Here is a 14,895-nt window from a genome sequence, read left to right as displayed (position 1 = left end):
TAGTGAGAGCAGGGTGTGGTTGAGAACTAAGAAAACAGCCGTGTGTCTGTGGCCCAGTCCGATCAGAGTGAAAGGTGAAAACCAGATTAAAGTGCTGCAGCCTCCTCTCATCTCTCTGTTCATCTTCCTCTTCCTCGCTCTCTGTCTTTATGTCCTCCCTCACTTCACCCTCTCTCTCTCCTCTCCTCCTGGTTTTTCTCTTTCCAGCCCTCCATCTTGTCTGTTTCTCTCTGACACTTTTCACCTCGCTGCATTCATCACCACTCACTCACCTTTCCTCCTCAATTCTCCTTCTTCTCCCTCTTGCCTGACCCCCGTCCCACCTGTGAATTCCCTCCATCTTCCCTTTTTACTCTAGTGGGTTGTGTTGAGGAATAGTCCAAGCCCCTGCTATCTCCCCCATATACACCCAGAGCCTTCCTCGCTCTTTCCCTCTCTCTGCTGGATGTGAGGGATTGTGTACATTCAGTAGCCCGGCTATCTCCAAATAGCCCATAAATCACAGCGGCTTGGCGTGGCAGGGAGAGACGGCCGGCAGGGGCAGAACTATTAACGCAGCAGAACCACACTCATCATTGTCCCTCTTTCAGCCTCTCTGTCTGTCACTTAGTCCCACTCTGACTCTCTTGAGTTTTGTCCACACACCCTTCAGTAAATCTGCTTCTGATTAGAGCAAAAACTTAATTTAGAGCATAATTGAGTACAAAATATATAATATATAATAATATATTTTGTTTATCAGCTATTGATATTGCAGATGTTTTTGTTTCTATCAGTTCTCTGTTTCTCTTTTACATTTTACTTTAACTTGATAAATAAGTATAATTTCAGTGCAATCAAAAATAAAACACATTTATTAGTTACAGATGATCCAATCTGTAGGGTAGGAAAGACGTATAGATTCATTCACAGTATTGCTTTCATATATTAAGACATAGATTGGGCTTTTCCAATAAGCAGCTTTTGAGCAGAACCAAACAGTTGGATGTATTAATCAACCTGTTTTTATAGCTGGTAAAACTTTATGACACGTATCCATGCTTGTGTCTGTGACAGCCATATATAACTTTGGTGTTTTTTGTCAGCCCTATACTGCCATCACTGAAGGAGCCTATAAGTTTATTTGATGTTTTGATATTTAGCATACAATAATTTAAGATCATAGCTAAAACACAATAATTGTATAAATGTGTAGTTACCGGTTGATATAAATTGGTGGTGGCTCTGTGGATTTTTCCAATGTGGATTTAAACGAGGGGAAGAACTAAAAAGTCACATTAAGGCTTCCTTAATGTAAAACTTAGAATCATCTTTCACAAGTTCAACTTTTACAAACACATTACATGCAGTTCTGGATAGATTTTATTAGGTTCACCAAAACTTGTATTTTGATGGTAACGACCTCCTGCACAGCGATTCTGCAAAAAAAGAAGCAAGAACTTGTTATAAAGCAAACATTTGTATTTGTTATGTATAATGGCAGGTTAATTGACAACAAAAGTAATTGTTAGTTTACAGCCTTATTTCAAAATCATAAGTAATATTGACATAACTCTTTTGAATTGTATTGAGTACAGATTAAAATATACTTGATGACAAATATCATACAGGGGCAGGCAGAAAACCCTGTTGTCTTATTTTAAAGCCTCCACCTATATATTGTTTCAATTTCACAAATTTAGAAAATAACAAATTGAGGTGCAGAAAATAACATGACAACTCTTGAAAGTCAGCAAATTAACAAATACATGTAAAAACCAAAAACAACAGTTCAGCCTTACATTTCCCGTGGTCATTGCAAATCCACCAGGGTTCTCCTCTCCAAACCACTGACTGTGAGGAAGCCACCATGTTGCACTCCAGCTGAGCTCCAGTCAGCCGGCAGATGGATTATACTCCATCACCGTGATGCATGGCATTCATTTACTAGTTTGCGATGTGTTCTGTATTCACTCATTGGTATTCATTGCTCCTAAATGCCTCTCTATATGATGGCCATTTTATTAGGCTACAACGCTTACGTGGGGTTCTCCTTGCCTCGCTAATCCCTGTGTGGGTGGAGGACCGGGAGCCATAATGCCAGCCTATTATTGAGCTGTAATCCCTCATCCTCCCTCCACTTTCCACATTAAGACGGGGAAAGAGGCAAATAAATTAATGAGGCCCGTACGCCTTGTACGAACAAGATCATTTCAACAGGTGCACCAGAAAATCAAGACCCTCTCTGTCTGTTATTCATCTGTTTTATTTCTTGTTTAGCACCTCTCCAGAAACCTTTGCACAAGAAACCTGCCTCTGTGGCACAAAACTCTACTTACTCGACTGTTCCGACGGTTCCAGTTGATGACCCATGAAAGAAAGAGTAAGTGAGGGAGAGACCATTAAGAGCAATCGTCGTGTCTTTTTATTTCTTCGGCTTTTCAGGCAGATGCTCGGCTCACACCAGTGCACTGTCGGGATGCGTCAGCGGCATGCAAATTCACATTCATACAAATATGTGTGTCTCATTTTCAAATGGTGGTGTGACTCTGCTGCCAGCCCATCTGTTAATACAATACATATTCATATACACTCACACAATGTACATGCCTCCTCCTCCAGATATTTTATTCCTCTTTGTCCTTTTTCTTCTCTTTTCCGTTTTGGATTTTTTTTTTTCACACTTGTAAATGCACAGCCATATTAAAAGTCTTACATCGTGTCGTGGGAATTTAGATGGAAGTGGGAAGAGAGATTACTCATATATTGTTTAATTTCCCTCAGGTCCAACTGTTTTAGACGAGCCCAGAAGCGTATGACTGCCTGCCTGTTGCATTTTTTATGGGTATGATATGTAGGCCAATGTGTATTTGTTTTTGTTTTTCCTAAAAATGGAGATGGATTGATTTGTCAAACTGTGTCATTGCTGTCTCTGTCTGTCAGTTTGCGTGGACATATTAAGTCTCAGCTTTACGTCTCCTGTTTGACAGATGGGTCAGGTCGTTTTTGGCGACCTCTCCCTGTGTGCTGAACCTGCGAGCGTGTGCCTCTCAGCCACCTGTGTCCTCCTGCACAACTCGTGTCCCATTGGACCGGAGTGACTGATATGTCAGGCAGTTTGCTGCCAGTGAGGTTCCATCCCTGTGGTCTAGGGGATGACTGATTTGTCAGGCAGTTCCACCAGACAGCTTTTTTGCACTTGGCTGGGCCTCGTGTGAACACTTGAGCATACTTTCTGGAGGGCTGCATGTCAACTTTCACAATAAGGATGATAAATGCTGTATATTCTCTCTGTTTTTCTTTCTTTTTATAAATCATTTTCTCCAGCTCCCCCTTGTATTGCTTTGATTTCTCTCTCGTATTCCTCTCTCCCCAGTCATTTCACTCTGTGAATCTCTTATTAGTTTTTGACTGAAGGAGCTGGCATGCAGAGTTATCACTTGATTCAGATATAGTTGCCAGTTCTGCAGTCTGTCAAAGAAACTTATCCAGATACATGAACACACACGGGGACTTTTTGTACTTCATCTGCGTGAGAGAGACACACAATTGTTTTGCTTGTTAACGTTAGTGTGTGTATTTACATGCACACATCTTCCAGCACGTATGTGCACAAACAATCATGTGCATGTGTAATTGGATGCAAATGAGGGAGGGATGGGCAGAATGTGCTTCGCCTGGCAACCCGGCACACTGGCATACCAATATGACAGCGTATAGTACCCAGGGACTGGCAGATCTGTCCATCATCTCTCAGATACAGACCTCTGGGTGGGGAACTTTCAAGAAAGTAAAATGAAAGTCCAAAAGTAAAGAAGAAAAGTGCTTGAGAGAAGCTGCAGATGGAGTGATGGAGGGAGGAAAGAGGAGGAAGGTCAAAGTTGTTCAGCGGGTTGAGAGAAAACATGGGGTTGAGCTGGAACATGGAGAGTCAATGCACATTGTATCCTTGTTAAAAACCTATGCACAGATTCGCTGCAGTGAAGTTGCTCTGCAGGTGGAGCACACTTTCTGAGTCATAGAGAAGTAGTAGACTGGAGGTGGTTTAGCAAGAATAACGCTGCCACTCATTCTCAGAGTTAAAGACAGACTTTAGGAGGAAGGTGAATGTGGAAACGGACTTGCTCATTAAACATAAGAGAAACACTCTGTTGGCCTTTTTCCACCCCTCAGTTTTTCCTCTAATCTACCACCACAGACTGATCCCATCAGCTTTCACACAGACACCTCATGTTTGCACTGTAACATCAGCTCGCTGGTAACTCCTGGCTATCGTCTATACTTCAGTGGTGTATGTCTCTGCGGCAGGGGCAAGGCATTTGCAAGCAGGTCGGTTAGAGACAGACGCTGTCGTGTTTATGACAGTCCAGCTAGGGCCATAGACACAGGCTTTTTTCTTATTCTTTTTCTCCAGATTAATTAATTTCTTGATGGCTATTGGGACGCGAAGAGGATTTCAACAAATAACATAAAAGAACTTGTCAACACTGCCTTTAATGTCTCACATTTAAGTGTGTATAAGTTCTTATTAAGGTGAATGGGAAAGTGGTCTCAGACTTTTGGCCGTAGTAGCGTGTGTGAAATAACAATGGACGGATAGTGGAGGCTTGTTGGCAGAGAGGACACACACACACACACACACACACACACACAAAGTATATATATATAGTCACACACTCCCCATCTGAATTTGAACTGTTTGCCGCCTACGTTATTTTAGAGGTACCAGGCAAGAAATGCAAATAGTTCTAATTATTTCACAGCCTTATCTTGCATATACACATGTCTGTACACACACACACACACACACACACACACACAGAGTAGAGTGACTGACTGAGAACCAGCCCTGCGTAAACCTCCCATGTTCCTAAATATACCTGAGCTAAAGTTGAATATGGACGTACGTGTGTGTGCATCTGTTTACATGTCACATAGCTTAGGCCCAATTTAACCAGCAGCTGCCCGGTACATGTCAACCTGCTAAGTCTCCACACCCTTGACTAGTGATGCAGATCTATCGCTAAACACACACACACACACACACACACACACACACACACACACACACACACACACACAATCACACACACAGACACACGTCACCTTTTCTAAAATATCCTCTAGACAGTGGGTGTTAGCCAGCAGCAGTTTAAGTGAAATTAATGAGCTGAGTGCACCACAAAACTGTGTGTTGTTGAACACACACAGACACACACATCGCAGCCCACAGGGAAGACTAGATTAACACACTGAGATGGAGACTGCTCAATCACTATGGTTACACAGATGGGCCCCAGAGAGGCCGGCCAGCACTGAGGCTGGAGGCAAATGAGACACACACACACACACACACACACACACACACACACACACACACACACTGTCACGTTTGATCTGACCCTACTTTTGTTCTCTTTTGAATGGTTTTATTCTACTGTGAAAAACTTTGATAGTTATGTTATTAATCTGACTTCTTTGTTTCATTTATATTCTTCAGAGTGTCTGTCTTTGTATTTAACTGAACCTTGTGGCCCTCCAGAAGAGGCCTGTGTCAACAGAGCTGACAGAAACCCTTCTCTTCACACTATAAAGTTTCATTGTCCCTATTCTCATCAGGGAATTGTAGTAGAGATAGCATTAAAGTGAACGATATCGCTTCTGTGTGCTCCATATCCGCTGGGACAGGCAGAGAAATATATCACTTTGAGGAAAAGGGAACTGGGGCTGGGGAAGATGGTTTAGGACTTTACTTCTCTGTCTTCATTCACGCACTGTATTACCTTGTGGGGTTAAATCACATCACAGACTATAACTCCTCTCACTTCTACGCTCTCTTGTCTCTTTCTCTTCTTCCTCCATTACAGCATTCTGCTCTCCTGTCTCTCCTTATGTCCCCAGTCAATCCCTGAGGGGACTCACGTTGTCATCCCTCCCATCTCTGAGGGCTTCGCGGCCTGACAACCCAGCAGCCTGGTGTCCCCTGGGGGGGGCGAGGGTGCTTTAGAAGGAAGAGGAGTAAGAGATACATATAGAGTGAAATGGGAGATGAGAAGGGATTTGACTGTAGAACAGTTAAAATGGGAGTTCAAGATGGAGCACATACGGGGCGTGCTTGAACATGTGTGTCTGCGAGTAAAATGCACCCGTATAAACAAGAAAGGCTGTTTACACTTGGTAGATCCTGCTGAGCTGAGGTCAGGCTTACTAATCTTAGCATGGAGACAAGACACTGAAACACTAGCCTCTGTTTACTGGGCTGCAGCTACAGCACCAGGACTGAGGCAGACGCACACAGCCAGAGAGACTTGATTACCACAATATATTGCATAGTTTGAAGGCCAAGTGATTTGCTGGGAGTCATTTATGTTTTCATTCTCTATTCTCAACCATATGATTCTCCTATAATTCAGTGCATTCCTTTATTTTTCTTCCCTTAGAAAAATGGTGCGTGTATTCATTCATCGGCCGGGCCAACAGATCAATATAGGATTTACACTACTGTATGTACGAGTGATTTGAGATGTAATGTTGTCTGGGTCTGGATATGGGTCAGGATGGGAGGCAGATTAAGGGAAACATCAGTATCAAGCCTTCAGAACATCTTCAGCTTTCTTTGGTATCAAGTATTCAAGAATCTGAACTCTGCTGGAGCGAATAAATGTTATATATTATATTCCCTCATACAAAGACAGATTTGATGCTTTTGGTGTTTTGATGGTGATGGTGCAGAGAGAGCACTTAGGTGATACCTTGTGCTCAGTATGAAAGTATCTGCAAGAGCCATGTCTCTCAACTCACATTTGCTCTTGAATTCACTGCCTGTCCATACAAGTTAAATGTCAGAAGAAGATAAAGGCATGGTGTAAATGAAGAGGTCTGTATAACGTGTCATATCATTACTTCTAAAGGCAATGTTGCTGTTTTGGTTCGTTTGCAGGATTACACAAAACTACTAAACAGATTAACACAAACTTGGTAAAAGGATGCTGTATAGGTCAGGAGAGAACCCATTAAATGTTGGTGCGGATCCAGGAATCTTTTTCACTTTCTGTAACATTGAGAGACGTTAGAGTTGTTTTTCAACATTGACGTTGATTTCGAAATCAACACACAGAATGATGTGTGAATCAGACATATTATGGGGATTGGTGTCGATGAGTGTGTGCAATTTGGTGCCTGTATGGTAACAAATCAGGCCACAAATCTGAAACTACCACTAATGTGTAGCTGAGAAAGGTAATGTGGTCTTGGCGTTTTTTAATTAACGGGACTGTTGGCGGAGAACTGTGCTCTGCTGAGTACGATCCTAGTATTGTTACATATTGATACCATGATATTTTCAGAATTTTTTATCTAGGATGTGACAATACTTGAGATTGTCAATATTTTTCAGTACTATGTACAAAAGATTATGTAATGTTATACTACATACATAATCTTTTGATACAAAAATAGTTCTTTATCAGTGGCTTCTCCCATGAATCTGCCTGTCTGCCTGATCGCTTTGCATCATCTGTCTTTCATTGAATGCCTAGATTTTCCTCAGGATCAATAAAGTATCGCTATTTACTTTTTCATATATTATTACACATAGCCTTATACCTTTAATGGAGCCTTTATGCCACCTCCTCAGAGATAAGTCTATGTGTTGTTGTATCTCCAGTAAGAGGTAGGATGGCAATGACAGAGATCGTGCAGCAAACCAGGAGTCTGTCTCACTGCGACCAGACCCGGGGAAGCGGTGGCCTTGTCGTCAGCATGTGACATCTCGACCGGTTTGAGCTGCCAGACAAAGTCAGTCAAGTGCAAAACTAATCTACCTATCCATTTTTTTTTCGTGAGAGCAGCAGAGGCAGACGGGGGCGGTGTGACTGGGCTCAGCGTTGTAATGATTGCCACCGCTTTTTTGTTTCTCGCAGTTATACGGAGGCCAGATTTCACAGTCCATTTTTACAGCGCTCTGTCTATCTCCGAGTTTTTTAAGATTGCACAGACATGCTGATAATTTGAATGAAAAATCGCTCCTGCGTCGGAAGGTGTGTGTATAAGGGGTTGAAAGCATGGCTGCGTTTTATGAGCAATAAGCTGTGATGCTCTGTGGATGCATAGATAATGCATGTCTTAGTCAGCACACTGCCTGTGTGTATATTATAAAACCACACTCAGGATAATTGAAAGGGGGCGAGACAGAAGAATAGAGGTGAAAGCTAAAGCTGTATTGGGAATAACATACATTGGTGATACCATCAAAATCTCGCACATCATGTCGCTTTGGCAGTGTGAGTATGAGTTTACACTTTAACATATTCTGGATGATAAAAATCTGTCACGCAGGTGAATAAAACTTCCAACTATTTGATATCTTTGCATTATATGAGCATCTTTTCCTTTTTGCATCACTTTGCCCTTCTGGCCAAAGCACCCAGGCCGTTAAAATGTTAATGAGTTGGATCAGTTTAATAATGTCACCTGAGCCAGCCTCATCAATCATGGCTTCATATGGAATACTATAATGTCGATGTGAATACAGACTCAGTGCACATTAAGAATCATTATTATGACTCAATCTTTAAGAACACTCACCTTTTTTTCATATTCATAAATTTCTGCCTGTACAGTAAAATGTTTTTTTTTTAACCCATTGATACTGAATACATAAGGCCCAGAATAAACTGCAGCCAGAGAGTATAGTGAGAGTGAGTATAGATTTATTTATAATCTATAAAGTAAAAAGCTTGTCTCCATTCAACAACCAACAAGGGAGTTTTTATAATAAAGCAGGGATTGGATAAATTGTGTAGTTAGTGCATAAATCAAGTCAAACATTAAGCCAAGAAAGTAAACACTGTGTAGCTAGACTAGAGCTATGTCTATTGAGAGATTATCACAAATTACGAATAAACAAACATCCCACGAACAAACGTAAATCTCAAATTAGCCTGTTTCAAAGTGTGAAAGTAAAACTTGTGTGTGCCAGACGGCTCCTCTTCCCTCAGACCCTCTTTAACACAGCAAAACAGCCCACAAGAAAATTAAAACAGACCATGGCCCATTCAAGTGACTCGTCTATAGCACACTAAAATCGTATAAGTCTCAGCAGTGGTTGACTCCTTTAGAAGAGTCTAACAAATTATAGATGCATGCAAAATAGAAGTATTCAGTTTAATTTTGAAGTAAAGGGACTGATAACTTATTTAAAACCTCATCATATGCATGTGTAGTGCACCCCGCTTCTTGATGCAGAAATACTTCAAGATTTAGTCCATCACCAAACTTGAAAATTCTTAAATTCATACTCTTAAACATTAAAAAAACAAAAGAAATCTTCCAAATCAAAGGACAAACAAAGGCTGCTCTCTCTGGTGAGTTTCAGTGCAGGAAGAAAGAGACAAGTGAGCTTTCCACACCCTTTTTCAAGAATCTGCCCCATCCTAATACTAAATTCCTGTCTCAACATCTTCCATACTTTAATACTTAAAAAACTATTCCTTCCCTTTCTTCTGACTTCTCATGCAGTTTTTCTGCCTGTCTCTTTTGGATGTGCTTCCTCTCTCATGGTATTTCCACTTTAGTTTTGCTCTGCACCTTGCTCTCTTTTCTCCTTTCAGTTCAGTTGTCTTTCTGAAAAGGGCTCCTGTGCTGTGAAGATTTTTGCGTGAAGTGTTTCCCCACACAGTACACACACACACACACACACACATACACACACACACACACACACACACTAGTAGTGGTGGAGCAGTACCAGTCTTTGTCAATTCATTTTTAATGGTAAAATGTCAACTACCAGAAATGCTGCTCTCGTTGTTCATATCTGTATTATTTTATGTTATGTTGTGTTTCTGCAGCCAGTTGCCCAAAAGATTCAGGACCATGGCATTATGGCAATGTAGACTTACAGGATGCATCGTCAAATCATCAGCAAACACGTAGCAAATCCTATAGGAAAAAGATGACAATCTTGCATACATGGAAACAGAAAGTTGTATTTAACTATGACTCCTATAGTGCATTTCAGTTAGAGACATTAAAATCACATCATTTACAATTGTGAATCTAAAGGATGAAACATTTGCTGCAGCTCTGGATTAGAGTGTGGAGACATGCTACCATGCTACCGATCCACAAAACCTGCTGTCTCTACAAATAACCTGAAACAATGAGAACCATTGACCATGTTATTAAGTATCAAAACTCTTGCTGCAATATTTAAGAACATTTAGGAAATAATTTGAGTAACATGAAAAGGACTAAGTACTTTTGAAACCAACAGGTCCTCCCACTTTGCATTTCTATCCTGTATTAGAAGGTTTTGTCCACATTGCTTAACATTACCACTGCTATGGCTTGGCCTTTGGAAACCCTGGAAACATAAATACGAAAACAAACATTTCACTCAGTCGCAACAGCTTATGAAAATGAAACATGTTGAGCTAGGGTCGGTGGTTCACTTTATATGGTTATGTTCTCAGTCTAATTACAATCTGTGCATAGTCCCAATCTCTCACTGCTGTAAGTTAGTTAGTCACACGCTAATCTTTCCCAGAAGCACCACTGCTCCAAATATAAAGCTGTTGTTTTACTACTTAGTGCCTTTCATTTGTTTATGCATGTGCAATTTTCCAATCACACGTCCTTTTTCTCTCTGTGATGAGTTCATGTTCATATCAGTCATCTGACGTCCTGCCCCGGGACAGTGTGTGTAAGAGCAACAGCTTAGTCACATTAGTGTGTGTGTTTTACGACAATGTTTCTATATCTGGCGTGTATGTGTGAAGTTTTTATGCGTGTTTGTGTGACAAGTGGATCCTATAGCTATACAGCAGACAGCAGGCCTTACCCATTTCTAATTAGTGTGTGATCGATAGCCGGTTGTTGTGATGCTGTGCATGGGGAGACGTGTCGGAGCAGAGGGGACAATGACATTTCAGTGGACAGGGATTACTCAGTTGACCTTATTGTTGTGATTAGAATTCAGCCGCAGCTCCCCGAGAGATGACCTCACCTTGTTCACACTGCGCCAAGGTGCAGGAAGTTGCTCAGAACTAAATACGACAGCGCCCATGCTCTGATATCTTCTTATTGTCCTTTGCATTTTCCTATAATCTCCAAATTCATGCCCAGAGACATACACCACATAAATCTTTCATGTTATTCATTTTTTTACATGTGCTGCATATGGAGTATAAGTGTAGAAAGTGGGAAAAAAAGGGAATGGGGAGGAAAGGCAGAGACAATCAATCGCTCAGAGAAAGTTTTGCATATATATTGTCCTCCATTTTCTCTCTTTACTTTTTCTTTGTTGCTCCCTCTTTCTCTGAGTAGTGATTACAGCCCATTTAGACTTTGATGTCTGGCAGCAGCAGGTAGAGACTGAAAGAAAAGTTAATAAGCATTAGCGTCATTCACTTTTGGCAACGACAAAGGCATTGTGTTGTGTAGAGGACATACATGTATTTAAAGGCAGACGTAGATGTGTATCTGAAAAGCTGTGGCAAATAAGAGCAACTGCAGAGATTGGGGTGGTTTGTTTCGTGTTTTTGTATTTCAGCCAAACTAGACTTTCAGTAAGCGTTCAATAAGGTGGTCTGAACAGAACATATGGTTATTTGGTGATTCCTACATTTACAACGGCTTTTAAACTCTCACATACTCTTCTGAGAGTGGAAATACAGCCACTATATGTTTGATGTCTCTGCAGCTCCCGATTCAAATAGTGGCAGCAACATCATACACAATAACCCTTTGTGGTTACTTTGAATAAATTATGCACAAGCAACCATGGCTGCTGCAAAAATAAATACACAACTGTGCTTTTTACTTTTATTTCTCTTATTATACCACAGATGAGCTAGCCAAGCATGTGGTTATTGTGTGGATCACTGTACTGCATGAGAGCATAATGACCTGATTTTCAATGATAAATTCAACTTAAAGACAAACTAAAAGCCAAATCATCAGCTTTTGGCTGTGTAATTGTTTTGCCATCTGTTTGCATCTCATCTCACTGAACCTGAAGAAAAACAGAAAGCTCATCTGCTCCCTGCTCTCATGGTGAGTTGTATTCATTTGCATCCACATTTGGAGCAAATTACAGTAACACTTTACAATACAGCTTACAATTCACAGAGTAATGAATCATAAAATAGTGCTTACGATACCTCAATGTAGATACAGTTACCTCAAATTCTAATATCTGTGAACAGATTCTTCATGTGAATTTACGAAATCTGATTTTGGGTCCCAGGTTTCACCAGTCACGTTTGAACAGGCTTTGGTTGCCAAATAGTTCATGTGGCAAGCAAAAGAGGTGGAACACACTGGCTGAAATGCATCGGCTATCAACGTTTTTAATTAATCTCCAAAAGCTGTTCATAGAGTTTAGCCAGAATGTTATCTGGACCTAAAACACCTACAGAAAGTATTGCTGTTTGTGTGGAGAAACGTTCAACTCTCCAAGATGAAGTCTTGGCACAGATATCTGCTGTCTACACCGGAAGCCCCAAAATATTGACCGTTGATGAGAAATGAGCATTTCCATCCTTGACATTGGCACCACAGAAGGAGTGTTACATGAATAAAGGGGGCTCAGCAGGATTATGTGGTTAAAAGAGAAATCAAACAAACCTTGAACGACTTACAACAATGTGGAAATTGTGACAAACATATGTCATTTGTGTTTGTTTAAGGTGGAATAAAGAATCAGTCCACTCAGATGTGATGTTTTCATGTGCAGCAATTTTCAATCACTAGTGAAGCAGAAACGTTGCTAGATGCTTCTGGTTCATCATGAGCAGCATGCAAAGCTCGTTTAAATGCTCACTCTATTATATTTCTTCTGATGACTGTTTCTGAATCACGGATACTTCTCCAAAGGATGCAGCTGCTGAATGGTTGTGTAAGATTTTGATCATCATCAATGCAGAGTCACTGGGTAACTAGCACTCATATCTGGGATATGGTCCTAAAACTGCAGGGGCTTACTATGGAGCCCCAGCAGCAAGTGAGGATGGAGGATTGTGGATTTAGCCCTGGCAATTTGGTTCCATTGGAGGGGAGGGAGTCAGCTGGTGGTGGTAGGAATGCAAACCTGTCACACCTGTTTGAAGTCTGCTCTGCTTATCAGAGAGTTTTTCCAGCTCAGAGCACATACCCAGTCTGCCACTGTGCAGGACAGAGGAGAGGAGAGGAGAGGAGGGTTAGATGGCGTCGGGGGAGCATTTTGGGCATAAGAATTCCTCTGTAGCCTCCCACTGCTGCCAGCTTAGTGATAACATGCATGAGTAGACCTTGGGTGAAAGAAGATGGTAAGATGAGCAGAGAGGGAGGATGGGAAAACCAGGGCAAAATTGACAGATTAAAAGGAGCAAAGAGGTCTGAAAGCCTCCCGCTTCCTCCCTACCCTCCATCCCCTCTGGTCCCCACGAAAGGGGGGAGGGCGCTGCTAAGGATGTTAGTGGCCATTAAAATTGCAGCATGTTTACATAAAACAAATCTTGCCCTTGGCAACCAGATAACACCACATAAAGGTATGCCATCAGCAGTGAGAGCCTGAATTGAGACCTGACCAATCAGTCCATTTGTCTATTTGTCCATGTCATATCAAGTCTCATTCTGCATATTTCCTCTGTTTTCATTGTCCCTTTCCAACTTAACTTTAACTTTAAACCATCATGCTGTCATTACTTCAGGGGTGGGGAACCTCTTTCCTATAGGGCCATTTTTCTCTTGGACCTCTTTCTAATCACAGTTATTAAATTACTGAAGATATATATCACGCTAACATCTCTGATGTAATGACTGGAGCTGCTTCTCTTTGGCTAGTGATGATAATGCTACTATCAGCCAAACCAACTTGCTTAAACAAATGCTCACCTTTGCAGGTACCGTGCATGCCTTGCACATACAGTATTTCTCCCTCTTATCAAACTCAGGGGTGAGCCCACAAACAGAAATTACTATCTGGGCTGTATGTCTGCTGTAGGCCAAAGAGAAAAACTGGACATATCTAGTGATGTTAATCAGCGTTTCCTCAAAATCTTTTACCATATACGTAATCTACTCTCCAATGGTACTTCAGACAAACTGGCAAGCAGGTTTGGCTAATTGTATTATCATCATCATTACCATTTGACATAAGATGACTTGCCAGAGAGAAGCAGTTCCAGCCGTTACATTAGAGATGTTAACATGATATATGTCTTCAATAATTCCTTCTGGCAAGCAAAGGATGTTATAAAAGGTTCCCCATCGTTGAGGTAAAGACGCAACAAGGGTTTTGTAAGTTTAACAGGTTTACTTTGTAAACAAGTCTCCTTCTTAGCCACTAGCTTGCTCATCACAAAACCTGACTGTCAACAACATTGTCTCTTTCAGAATCCAGCCTTGTGAAACGTGAAACATTTTACATTTATTTGCAGTTATTTCTCTGTAGCACAAAGTCGCAAAGACGTGCACACACTGAAACACAGGTGCAGGAACACCGAACACCGATCATCTACTATATTGATGCACTGTACTCTATTGTTTTGCTTTTGAATGATTCAACACATTCAATTGCAAGGTCGATTTGCTGTCTGATTCCTTTTGCTAGGGTGGTTTTCCTCAATACTCTACCAATGATCCCCCTCTCAGTGGTTAAGGCTGGATTGCCTTTTTCATATCATGACATTTTAGTGGAGGAAATATTCACGTTATTCCGAAAGAAGAAAGCCCACACAGCTCTTTGGCCCAGAATCATTATATCCACAAAATATTTCACCTCTCTTTATTCAAAGGGGCTCTCTGATGACTTGTTTTGCCAATCCACCTGCCATCGTTAACAAAGCAGAGTTGCGATGATCCGGTGGCTCTGATATTTACCGTGGTCTCCTTAGAATGTTTTTTTATTAACAAATGGCAGATATAATTACA

The sequence above is a fragment of the Paralichthys olivaceus genome, chromosome 11 (assembly GCF_024713975.1).
Source record: "Paralichthys olivaceus isolate ysfri-2021 chromosome 11, ASM2471397v2, whole genome shotgun sequence".
Taxonomy (NCBI): Eukaryota; Metazoa; Chordata; class Actinopteri; order Pleuronectiformes; family Paralichthyidae; genus Paralichthys; species Paralichthys olivaceus.
The sequence above is the reverse complement of the archived record's forward strand: the minus strand, read 5'-3'. Positions refer to the sequence as shown.